General features: G+C 35.9%; 1 protein-coding gene across 1 annotated transcript in view; it reads right to left on the reverse strand.

Moving 5' to 3' along the window:
- Positions 1-13889, reverse strand: part of efcab14 (EF-hand calcium binding domain 14) — a 168761-nt gene that overhangs the window by 67815 nt on the left and 87057 nt on the right. The gene's annotated exons all lie outside the window — the stretch shown is intronic.

Genomic DNA, 13889 nt, shown 5'->3' on the forward strand with positions numbered 1-13889 from the left:
CACCATGACTGCCTTCAACTCGTTATGATGGTAATATGGAATATGGAAACATTGTGTTAATGTGACATAACCTTAATACTATGATCCTATCTTTGAGTTATCTCAATTATAATTACAGTGGAACCTCGGTTCACAAACGTCTCGGTGCACGTACAAATCGGTTTACAACCAAAAAGTTCACCAAACTTTTGCCTCGGATCACGACCACACACTCGGTATACGAACAAGCCAGTTTCCCTTTTGGTTTGTACATGTTCAGTCTCTCCCTGTGCATTTCCTGTGCAGCGAGCAAGAAAGAGAGTGAGAGAGAGAGCACGACACACACACACAGGCAGCGCGAGAGAGACAGACGCACACACACAGGCAGCACGAGAGAGAGAGAGAGACGTGTGCACACACACACAGGCAGCGCGGGAGAGAGACAGACGGACACACACAGGCAGCGTGAGAGAGAGGGGACTGGACGCTTAAGGTAGGAAGACAGTTAAAGAATGCACTGGGCTTGATTTTGTTTTCACTTCTGTTTACCGCGATCGGTTTGTAGTGTGCATTGTTGCAATGTTACTTTTCTTGGTGGTTTATTAAATTACAGATTTTTTTCAAATGTTCATTTTTTCCCCTGTGCTTAAAACTCATTAAAAAAAAAGTGTATTTAGCCAGCGGTTGGTAGCGCTATAGTGCAAACTATTACAGAGTTAGTTTTCTCTGTTGTTCAAGGTTTTCTCAGTGTTATTCAATGTTTTTACATTTAGTTAACTATTACACTGTGCATTCTATGGTTTAATTAAGTATATTTGTGCTTAAAAACTTAAAAAATATATATATATTTACATACAGTTCGTATGGTCTGGAACGGATTAATTATATTTACATACAATCCTATGGGGGAAATTGCTTCGGTTCACGACCAAATCGGTTTACGACCAGAGTTTTGGAACGAATTATGGTCGTGAACCAAGGTTCCACTGTATATGTAATTTTGGAACAAACCTTGCAAGGCACTTTTGTAAGTGACAATGGCTAAATATTAATTGCATAATTAACTCTGGATCTACCCCATGTGGGACCACCTGCTTTCAATATATTTGTGTTTACCATTTAACATTGTGTCTCGAGTGTTTTGATCGACACTTTTTCCAAAAATGCACAAGTCTCTGAACAATACACAGTACCAAAGTGCATAAAAATGTAATTATATAAGAACATTTACAGTGAGTAAAGAGTGATTTTTGAAGCAAAAGTTCTGGATGACACTTTCCCAATATCCATCCTCTGAATCAACATATGGTTAAATAAATAAAAAAAAAACTTAAACTGATGCCTAAATTTAAACAGCAAACCACTGGCAGAACATACAATGAAAATATACAACTCAGAATTTAAAGTGATACTGTTAAAATGATGACAGATAAAATAATATGTAATCTATTATAAATTATTTCAAAAAATAGATATAAAAATTAGGGATTAACATTTCTTCCAAAGATCCTCATTAGTAGTATGACAAAGTCATACTAAAGAAAAGCACAATCAAAGGCAGCCTTTTTGTATAGAAAAACGCTTTAAACCATAAGCCTCAATTATACTCGTGCAAACATGGTGATGAAATGGCACATGACCCAAATAAGGTGAAAGTGGAGAATGCAGAATGAACTTTTGGCACATATGAGCAGAGTGAGCACTGTGGCCAACCGTCAAAGATATGCTATGGTTCACTTTGTTTGCACCCACTGGGGTACCTGTTTCACAGAATCACTTTATTTAGCTTGTCGATTCTACAATATCCACACAGTACATTTTTGATTGCCGTTTGAAATATTGTCTGTTGGCTTTCAAGTCACAAAATGTCAGCAAAATACATTAAGTAGATAAAACAACTTCATGTTCTGAAAAAACATACCATTTTTTAAGTAGACAGATTACTCTAGTTCATAAAGCTAGCTTTTAACCATGCCATATAAATTTTAAAAATTTTCTGCTTAAGTAGTGCAGTGCAGTGCAGTGAAGACAAGACTTAAAGCACTTTCAGATTACAAATACAATGTGGTAAAAGAAAAGTATATGACTAGGCAACATTTACAAACACAAGTGCACTATTTACATGAACACTAATAGAGAGAATAATAAATTAAGAGTTAAGAACTCAAGCTCCCAAAATGTGTGGTAAACATCAAGTGTATTCCAGACATTATGGAATATGCAAAATGTACATGGGATTCTGTGGCCATGTGTATGTGACCAAAAGCATGGCTCCTAATTATTTTAATAAAGCAACAAATTTTAGAAACTTTTGAGCAAAGTATATACTATTAGTGATAGGGCCATATCACCACAACAATTTGGTACATCTCTGACAGGATGCGATAGCAGGTGACACACTGCGCAAATGTAAACTTTGGACCATGCAATACATTGCTGAGTACATGGAAAAGTTGACCCAGAAAATAACACAGATGACTGACTGTAATGGCTTTATTGTGCATTCATGCTAATGCTTTTTGGAAAAAAAACAGCTTGCATTTCTTTCTATATACGGTAGCTAATAAAATGTGGGTAAATTTCTATCAAAAAATACATTGCATCATCGTGGTATAAATTTAGAAGAGACCACCTTAACTTTCCATAATGCTTCAGAGTAAAGTCTCTTGACAGATTAGAAAATGTTAAAAAGCCTTGGCAGAAACGTGCAACATTACGTTTAGAGGAAAAGAAGTGGTGCAAACTAACACCAAAACCTTATCCTAACCACAAAGTATGTTGGAGGGAGATTCACAGTTTGGGAATGTTTTGCTGTCTCAGGGCCAGTTTGGGAAAAATGAATTAGAAAATGCATGCTAAAATTGTGCAGGAGAATGTCAGGATAGTGGTTTGTTACCTGGAGCTTATATAAATTGTGTAGTGCAAGAGATGAAAGCACAAAACTCGGGGTTAACTGAAAATTTGTGCTCTACAATGGCCAAATCTGAATCCATACCTCAACTGAATAAAAATGCTGTTGTCTGACCTAAAAACAGCTGTTTAATAAAGTTCTATCTATCTATTAATACAAGGAAAACCTGAGATGTCGATGAACTGAAACAAGGTATGTAAAGGGTAATGGTCTAAAAGTTCCCTTTAACCATCATGCAAGTTTGTTCAGTAGCATGTAAGTTGGTGGAAGATATCAATGCTAAAGATGGTTCTACCATTTGTTAAATATAAGGGTTCACATTGTTTAACATTCATTCTGCAATTTGGAAAAAATAATGTGTTCAGTATTGGCAAAAACAAGTGTAATGGTTTGGGTGTTATATAGAGAAACTCAATCAGCTTAAACTAATATACTGCCAGCACTTCCAGCTATTTATTCTAGCAATATATTTTCTTTATAATCACAAACTCCTTTGAGATTTCGGCAGCAATTTCCGAAGCTAACAGGAAGTTTCCAACATTTTGCCATTTCATTTTTTGTATATTTTCTACCCTTCTTGCTGTCTTTAACATATCTGATCCTGTATTTCACTGTTTTCTCGCTAACAAAATACTAAAAGAACTTATTTGGTTTTCAAAAATATTCTCTTCAAAATTCCTTTTGGCATTTCTAATTTACACTAACAGGCTCATAAGCCCTACAAATACCACAACATTTAGCTATTTATTCTGCTCCGTACTCATCCACTATGGAGTTCTGTTTGTATTCATATTAGTATCAAAAGCAAAAGCTGTATCAACATTCTCAAAAATCAGCAGAACATCACTAGTCTGAGGTAGTCCTCTTTCACTGAACTTGAGCAGGTTTGAAAGAGAGACAAAATATTTCTGTCAGCAAGTATCCAATCCTGTTTCTGTTACAATTGTTGCCATTTGGCTGTTTTGAGTTTCTAAAACTCAAAAGTAATACATTAAAGAACCTTTCTGTGTTCAGTGCTGTAAGGTATTTTGCTAGAGTTCAATATTGTATTAGTGAGTGTGCTGCTTATAATAATGAAGATAATTTCTTGTTTCTTAGCTTATGTCTTGTACCAGCTTTTCTTTTAGGGCGGATGTCGACTTTTGTCGACAGGAGGGGTTGAAGGCGAATGTCGACAAAAGTCGACATCCAGGGATAGGGGGCGACAATCAGCTGTTAATGGCGACAAATCTCACTGTCACGTCACAGGCATTCCCTCTGTGCTTGAAGGAATGCTAGACTCGTTGACTCGGCAAATAAACATTGCGTGTGCGTGAGTTGCGAAATGTAAACAAAGGCAAGATGGCACCGACATGTGAAAAGGCAGCGAAGCAAGTGCAGAAAAGAAAACACTCGGCAGACAATGTTTTGCGCATTATCGCGGAGTCGGACTCTTGATTTTTCAGAATCGGATTTTATTGGCAGTGATCAGGAGATTGAGCAAGAGAGTAAGAAGCCGGCATCAGCTGATCAGACACCAGCCGATGCCGCGCCAGCGGATCTGCTGCCAGTTCAGTGCCTTCGCGCAGCCGATGCATCTACGGCAAGGTTCGCATGGGATAAATACACAGACATTGATCCGTTGAGAGCCGATCTGGCTACCGGAGTTTACAAGACGGCATGGCTTGCTGTTGGACACGACAGATCACCAGCTGCTGTACTTCAGGCTGCTCTCTCCTGATGCTGCTTTTCAGCTACTGTCAGACGAGACAAACAGGTAAGGCAGAGATTTTTTTTGAATCGCGAGCTGCGTTTGCATCGCATTCTCGTTTTTCAAAGTGGAAACCCACAACGAAAGACGAGATGAAGCGCGCTGTGGCATTACAAATAGAGATGGGACAGAACTGGTGATATAACTTCAGGGAGCATTGGTCCAAACGTGTTTTGTCCCCTGGTGGCTTAGGTACGTGCTGCTGCAAAGTTTTATTCACTTCTGTAATAAACAGAAGCAAATCCCATGGGGTGAGCCAGGCTATAATGCCATACATAAAGTTCATAAAGTTTCAGAAGATGAAAAGAGGTGACAATACGGTTTTCATGCAGACAGAAAACTTGGTGGCAGTGGCATGGCACGATGGCTAATGGGTGACTTGTCTCTCTACAGTACACACTAACAATATATGTTAGAAAGTGCAGCAACAGACAATTGAAAAATAGGCACCAAAGCAACACATATTGTAAGGAGTGCAATGTGGCAATGACTGAAATTGGCTGCTTTGAGCGAGATCAGACTTTGCTGTGTAAAATGTATGTGAAATCATAGAGTATGCAGGCTCATACAACAGTAACATTTGTCAAAAGTAAATATTTTTTGTTGATTTGATATGTTAAACAATTGCTTTGTGTTCTTTTTTAAAAAATGTTAGTTTTTGGAAAAATATTCAGCCCTGGGAGAAAAGAAACAAAAAAAAAAAATTAGCCCTAAAAGAGTTAAGATGTGCAGCTAGACAGTGAAGTCAATCTTGTAAAAATGTCCTAGATCCATCAAACCGTGAAGCAATCTCCATGCAAAGCCCTCTTCAGGTCATCACATATTTTTAATTGGATTCAGATCTGGACTCTGGCTGTGCTATTCCAGAAGTTTGATCTATTTTTGGTCAAGCCATTCCTTTGCTGATTTGGTTTATGCTTTGGGTTCTTGTCATGCTTAAAGGTGAAATTCCCCTTCAGCTTTCTAGTAGATGCCTAAAGGTTTTGTAGTACTTTGAAGTTATTCATGATTTCCTCTACCTAGACTAAAGCTCAAGTTCCAAGTGAAGAAAAGCTGTTCCAAAATATGATGCTAACAGCACCATGCTTCACTGAAGATACAGCATTCTTTTGGTGATGTGTTGTGTTATTATTGCTCCAAACATACCTTTTGAAATTATGGCCAACCTTCAGATGATAACACAATTTTCCACATGGTTTTGGATGACTTAATGTATCTTTTTGAAAAATTTAGCCAGGCTTAGATGTTTTTCTTTGTGTGAAAAAGCTTCTGTCTTGCTACCCTACACCATAGACACGGCATATGAATATTTGAGGGACATGGGACACTTCTGTCAAATGCAGGGAGAAACCATTACTTCTAAAAAAAAAGTTCTGCAGCTCCTTAATGTTGCCACAGGCTTCTTAACAGCCACCCTGACCAGCTTTTTCCTTGTCCTCTCATCAATTTTGGAGGAATGGCTCATTTTTGACAGCATCACTGCTGTGCCATATTTTCTCCACTTGTTCATGATTGTCCTCTCTGTGCTCCATAGTATATCTAATGCCTTAGATGTCATTTGTACCATCCTCCCGATCGATGCCTTTCAACAATGAGATCATGTTTATGTTTTGAAAGCTCTTTGTAGAACATGACATTTGAAAGGGCATGCATGATGATGATGATGATGATGTCAGAATACTCCTACAGGAACAGTTGAACTTTATTTGGAGGCAATTTGAAGTGCTTTAGCTGAATGCATGCGTATATTAACTGCTACTTATCATGAAATTGAATGCGATATTGTTGATTCTGAACACAGCCAAATCCTAAATTACATGTTTTGAACACACACGCAACTTGGTTTTTGCATGATTTTGACTTCCTACCCCACCATCTTTGAATAGGTTGCAATTTCACAATAAAGGTGAAAAATGTTCTTCCGTAATTTATCTTGAGTTTCATTTTTTATATCACCAAAACCTGCCATTTACCGCGGGTATGTAAACTTTTTATACCTCTGCATAAACTTTGGGTGGAAAGACCAAGGATATGAATTTAAATCATAGAAATTTGTTGAAAACCTAATCATAGGAATTAGTATTTAGATACCATTATATAAATATATATTTATAATTATTATTTATAGCCATGATGGCATGGCATTCTTTGCAAAAACTCATGGACAATTCCAGTGTTTAACATAAAGTGAAGTCTTAAACAGAGGCTGACCAGATTGTTATTGAAGTTTATGCTTTTGACCTGCTTTCAGTTACAGGAAGACAGATATTTGATAATTTAGTCTTAAGTGATTTTCTGATTAAACCTCAAGGTGAAACTCTCCAAAGTAATATTAGAGAAAAGGGTATGCTCCTTGCCTCATTAGTGAGAGTGGAAGACTAGTATGGTTCATATATGTGCTTTCAACATACTTTGAAATCACTGTACATATATATCTTTAATGGGCTTGCCACTCAAATTTTAATGAATAATGATGATTCTTGTCCTTTTGATTAAAATAAAGCAAAGACATCCGTTACTTTGCCCTAGGAGAGACAAAGCAGCTTGAGTGAGTACACTCCAACAGTACTGCAGCAAGTCTGTTGCTAGTCTGACAAAATTGTATTATTTCAAATTGATACAACAATGGCATTTCACATCTACCTTAAAATATTAGCATGTCTGTTTTTTATACTCGGTAAAGAGTTACTATGTCCTGTTTAGTCAGAATTTGAACATTGTCTTTAATTTGTGAGTATGCACTGATTTTGGAGTGAACGCATGAAAGAAAAAGACGAGCCCTTGCCTGTCAATAGCTACAGATGCTTCCTCTCTATTTCTGTCTCTTTCTGCAGTGACCTTCAGGTCTTGATGTAAATAGACAGTATGAACAGTCAATCAGTGTAAATTTGCCAGCTTCATGCTTTTATCAGTTAAAAAAAGACAAAAAAGAGGAGGATTCTTAATGCCACAGTAAAGCCTGTTATTAAACATAGGGAATTCTATCTAAACTGCTAAAAAAAAAAAAAAGAGGGCAGAATAACATTAATATTAAAAAATGTAGGAAGTACTGTCTGCTTTATATACGATTATTGGTAAAGTACTGAGACAATTTTAAACTGCAGTGAGAAGAGTTTACACAATATTGTTGTTTTCATACATAAAATGAAAACTGCGCCTGTAGCTGTTTTTCTGTAATGAGACAGAGCAAAAGGCATGCGGGAGTTCAAAGGGTATGGAGGATTAAATTGTAACATCACAATGTTGAGACACAATATTATTGTTATTTAAGCATAAAAAGTGAGCTATCAGTTTTTAATGTTGTCCCCAGGCTAAAAATGTTGTAAATAATATCACTGGCTTCAAACACAAAGCCTTTGGCTCTATACTATTTAGTAAAAAGGTGATCTTTTATTCCCAGTAAAGCTTTGGACAAGATCAGCAACTTCTTTATATCTGGGATTTCTACCATCTTCTTCCACTTTTCCTTTAATACTTTCAGGTAGCATAGTGAATGTTTTTATCTACATTGAGATTCTTCTAATGTAGTGTTATTCATCAGTAACAAAAATTAATGGTGGTCTAAAAGAATGTACAGTGTTCCATATTCTGAAAATATAGATTTTGAAATATCCATTTCAGATTTTGAAAGAAGTTCTTTTAAAGAAACTGTTATTGAGTCTGGGGTGAAACAGTGGTTAAAATGTTAGCACTGTCTCTCATATCTTCAGAATCAAGGGTCTTCCCATATCTGTGTGGGTTTTCATCTTCCCATATCTGTGTGGGTACGGAAAGTATTCAGACCCCCTTCAATTTTTCACTCTTTGTTATATTGCAGCCATTTGCTAAAATCATTTAAATTAATTTTTTTCCTCATTAATGTACACACAGCACCCCATATTGACAGACAAAAAAAATAATTTTTGAAATTGTTGCAGATTTATTAAAAAAGAAAAACTGAAATATCACATGGGCCTAAGTATTCAGACCCTTTGCTCAGTATTTAGTAGAAGCACCCTTTTGAGCGAATACAGCCATGAGTCTTCTTGGGAAAGTAAACGTTGGTGGACAGCCATTTTTAGGTCTCTCCAAATGGCTGCAATATAACAAAGAGTGAAAAATTGAAGGGGGTCTGAATACTTTCCGTACCCACTGTAGGTACTCCAGTTTGATTTCTATATCTCAAATGTGTGTATGTTAGGTTAACTGAACATTTTAAACTGACCCTTTATAAGTGTCTATGTACTGGATTAAGCCAGTTTAGTAATTGACAGACGGGTGTGAATATTTCCATTTAACATCAAAGGTTGTTTAAAGAATTATAACAACTCTGATAATAAGATTTTCTTATGAATGCTGATAGAAACAGCCTGAATTTACAGACAGCAACACTGTAGTTGAATTCTGAGTTGTACGGTAACTTTCATTTCATCAAAAATTGTTCATTTCTAACAGCATGCACAACACAATAAGTAGGAAAAACATAATTTTTTCACTTCTGGAACTAACCATCTTGAAATGACCCAATCTTATTTTACTTTGTTTATAAAGTTTTTTTTTTTTTTTTTTTTTTTAGTTTTATTCCACAAAGGACCTGTCAGTTCCACTTGAAATCACTGCTTCCGCAAACCTAGGAGACACAGAATAATCATCTATTGTTATGCATAATCTTTTGATAAAAAAGGTTCATTAGAAGTAGAACAATTTTAGAATGACACTGGGCAATCTATAAAATATTGATCAAACAAAGTCCCAGTGACAGTGTAAATTAGAGTTAACCAGGTGTTCTTAGGTTTACTCATCTGGCGTTAAGGTGCTGATAGCAAATCTGTCTCTTTTCATTAACACACACTTCATCCAACTGTGACTGGGTTAGACAATATAAAGACATATAATGCTGCTTAAATTGTAAATTATTAGAAAGCAGGTGGCAAAGTGGTAAGCACTCCTGCCTCACAGCCCCATGCGCCTGTGCTGAGCAACTCTGTATGTACATTGCACATTCTCTTCATCTCTGACTAGACATTACTCCAGATTTAACATACATATCCCAAAGATACATGTGGAGATTCACAATTGACTCTGTGTAAGAAAGAATATGTGGTTCAATATTTCTTGCCCAAAGGAACAAACTGAAATCAGTTAATTATGAAATGTATGCAAGTCCTTGAAAGATTAAGGCAATGTATTACGGGCAAATAATTGACCAATTGGTATGCATCCGCGTAATTTACGTGCCTGACACCAAGCAAATTCATCCATCTGTTATCAAATCAGCTTAATTCAGTTCTGAGTTGTAGGTCTTGGAGCTGGTCCTAGCAATACTGAGCACAAGTCAGGAGTCCAACTAAAATTTTCTTTACATACTACGTAAGCTGTTCTGAAGTAATATGGCAGGGAAAATGATCCACAATTGACAAGTTTATGTTCTGACATTGCAAACCAGTTACCCATGCTAGCCAAATGTATAGTAGTAGTAGTAGTAGGATATTTAAATGATGTTAGTAAATAATGTTACTGTTTAACAGAAAAACTGCATTATAATAATGTGTTGCAAAATTTCATTAACTGAGAAAAAGTACCTTTTTATCCTACAATAAATAAATCAATAAAATAACACAGAATGGATACACAATATAGTTACTAATTTTAGCACCATGACCCGTATTTATTTTATATGACATTAACTTGACAAGAGGTTAAAACAACCCAGACATAAATAGCTCAAAGAGCAATGATCTTGTTAATTCAGCACAGCACACATTCACTGTGCATATAAAACTGACAAACCCGTAGGGAAATCACCAAACATTCAGAAGAAGAAATCACCCAATTCCCAGCCTTGTAAAAACCATTTAAGTGACTAGCCCAGAGATCACAGAATTTGTACTTTCGGCAGCTGAACACATCAACTACAATCATGTATCTTCAGTTCTAGTTGAACTGTGAAAGACCTCTAAATCAGAAAGGAACCAAGATGATACAAATCACCACTCAGTTTAAACAGCTAAAGGAGAACTATAAAACTGACTTCAGGCAAAGCATAACAAGTTGGTTCCACAACATTTTTGGTGTAAAAATGTGAAAACCATTACATTACGAGATAAATGAAAGGTGAAACAGTATATAGCACTCCTGCCACAAAATCCAGAGAGCAGGAGTTCATAATCCGGCACTGTGAACTATTTTTTGGTGCCGTAGCTGTGAAAGGCAAGTAATGCAAAATCTGACATACTGTAGGTGTCTGACAGGCTGTGCTTCCAATCAGATTTTGTTTAAGAGTCAGATATAATTGTAATAACACAATTTTAATAAAGTATCTATCTATCTATCTATCTACTATTGGATGAGACACAAACTAAAATTAAATTGCAAACTATGCAAGACTTTCAGACATGGACAGATTTCCCATCAGGATGACTTGGGTGCCAACCCCGTAGTCCTATTACAAAGGGACCTTAGCATTTGTAAATAAAAAAAATGCTTAATATCTGGAAAGGTCACATTTCTCCTCTATAGTACAGGCACTCAAAGCAATCTGCAATTTAGTACCCAACTCCCACTTTGATCCTCACGATTATAAACCTATCTAATCACACTTATTGTATATAAAAATAAGTCCTGGTTGGTTGATGTGGATGGTGCAATGATCAGAACAGGTATCTAATTGGTCAGTTTAATGAGGTTGTACATTTCATGTGTTACCATGCCAGCAATGAGAAAATGTACAAGTGGAGGTCATTCAAAACAACAGCAAAAAGAAATTTTGAAAAAAGATAGAAAAAGAAGTTATTTTGATGAAAACTATACTTGAAATTAAAAAATAACTAATTAAAGCAAAATGATGATTTGAAAAAGCTGTTAATACTGCAGATGAGGCTACTGAGACTGACCAAACGGATTGTCAGGAGAGAAAAAGTCTGATATTACTGCTTCTAACAGCAATGTGTAATCTGTTTCCACTGTGTCTATTAACTCAGACATATAACAATGTGGACAACGAGGCCACTGCAGGAAATAAGATGCAGCTAACAAGCCCAAACCTGACCCGTCTTATTTTTTGGTGTAAATAAGCAAACCCTGAATGCTTACTTAGATAGCACCTTTTTGCCACAAAGTGGCACAGTGTTTGTAAAAATATTTGAGGTTCACCAAATGTGCTACCAGAAGAAAGTGGATTTCCCATAGATGTGGTGCTGTACTCATCAATGACTAATTAACCAAAAAAGAAGGCTGACCTGATATGAAGTTTTGAATTTCTTTTTCTACTTCAATTTCTTTAACAGATTTATTATTCACATATGCACTGTTTATAAAGTGTGAGTATGCAGTATTCATTTGCCCAGTAAGTTAGTGAGGTGTGGTGAAGGGGGCCTTTTGAGCTTCAATATCCAGAGGCCCAGGAGGGTCTTAATCTGATCTTGCTTTCAGGTAACAGACACTATACATACTAGGGCTATCAGATTGAACTTCACTATTTGAATATGATTCAAATAAAAGGTCTTGTTCCAAGGCAGAAGCTGACATTCAATTGTAAAAGATGTTTTGGTTTTTTTTGTTATCGTGTTACTCCAGACACGCTATGCAGAGCTGCAGTATTTTACTGATGTATTTTTTGTACTTCACTTCAAATTACTTTTTGTAATTTTGAATGGTTAGCTTATTATCTTCCTTAGTAAAACTTACTTATCTACATACCGTTTTTTTGTCCTGTCCCACAGCTCTGTACTTTGATCCAAAAGTGTACTTGCAGCAGTTTTTGTAAATGCTTCTCCTGTGCCCTAAAAGTACTGTTTCGAATCTGATTCTGTCCCATTAACTTTTAAACGTGAGATCCCTGACTGTTCTCATTAAGGCAAATGGAAAATAATGATCATAATTCTGATTTTCCTTTTATTACAATGCTTTAAAACTTTAAAGAGCTTTGTCACCCAACATGCCTTGTCCAACAGTTAGTCTGTCTTACTAGGCTGCTGTCTTGATACATAATTCCTAAAGCAATGAGGTGTAATTAAAAAATATTCAGGTCACCTTTATTAAAATATTGCTGAATCTGTAAAGGAGAAAATAGAAGACAGATTGTGCAGGCACTGACCTGATACTATGAAAATGCCATTTTTCTGGGTGAGTCTACAGGTGCTGGCTGGCTTTCAATTCTGAATGGCATAATATTAAATGTACTCTGTCACTGCCTATCAAACATTTCCAAAATAATAAATCAAGTTTGCCTTCGACCTGCCTGTCTTACTAACTAACTAGTGCACCTCGATCTAAAACTAGACTGGCCTACGCCTGTTTGGCAGCAAGACACGTCACAATATGTTTGTACTGCAGGACTCCAGCTGAATGTTGAAACATTGTCATAAGCCCTTCATGATTTGCAGATGCATGAGTACAAAAAACAAAAAAATACTAATAATAATTTAGTGAAGAGTGGTGCCAGCATGTGTGACTTGTATGGATTTCAGCTCATTTTCATTGATGCTTTTATGGCTAACTGTCCTGAGAAGGACTTTTGTACCCAGTACCAGATGGAAAAAAAGACAGCCATGAAGATGCTCAGGATTTCGATGGCTCTTATACAGGGTGTGTCAAAATTATGTTAACACTAATGGTTAAGCTATGCTATATACTTAAACAATTTTTGTGGACAATTTATGTGCCATGTAAGGTACATGTGTTGAACATGATGGCAAACAGGTCGAGACATTCCTGTAAATCATCTTGCACATACGTTTTATGAATAAACTGTTTCCGCCATCCAAATGTTAACATAAGTTTGACTCACCCTGTATTTAGATATCCAAGTACCTGCTAAGATTCTTCTCTTGTTTATGTTTGTTCTTGCTGTGGTCACCAGTGCGGCAATTTCCATAATAATAAAGCATGTAAAATTGTATATCTAAGTTCAAATATATTAGCATATTTACTTATTTTATTTTTTGACTAATTTGACAGGCTTAAACATACAGTACAAACTGCATCAATCATGATATTAAATATTGGTAAAATGTTGTAATTAAGCACAAAGAAAAAAAAAACAGCAAAGATACAGGTGATAATTGCAAATGGCTAAAAACAATTTTATCTCATTAATTATTTATGCTGTGTATATATATATATATCTAAAAATGTACCAACACAACTATAAAATGTTGCAGATGACAGAGTTGAATTTGATAATACATGAAAAAATACTTTTCTACTAGAAAATGCATTAATATACAAAACTCATTTGGAAAACCCAGAAAGTCCCAATAATGTAAAATA

This window comes from Erpetoichthys calabaricus, chromosome 10 (genome assembly GCF_900747795.2).
Source record: "Erpetoichthys calabaricus chromosome 10, fErpCal1.3, whole genome shotgun sequence".
Classification (NCBI taxonomy): Eukaryota; Metazoa; Chordata; class Cladistia; order Polypteriformes; family Polypteridae; genus Erpetoichthys; species Erpetoichthys calabaricus.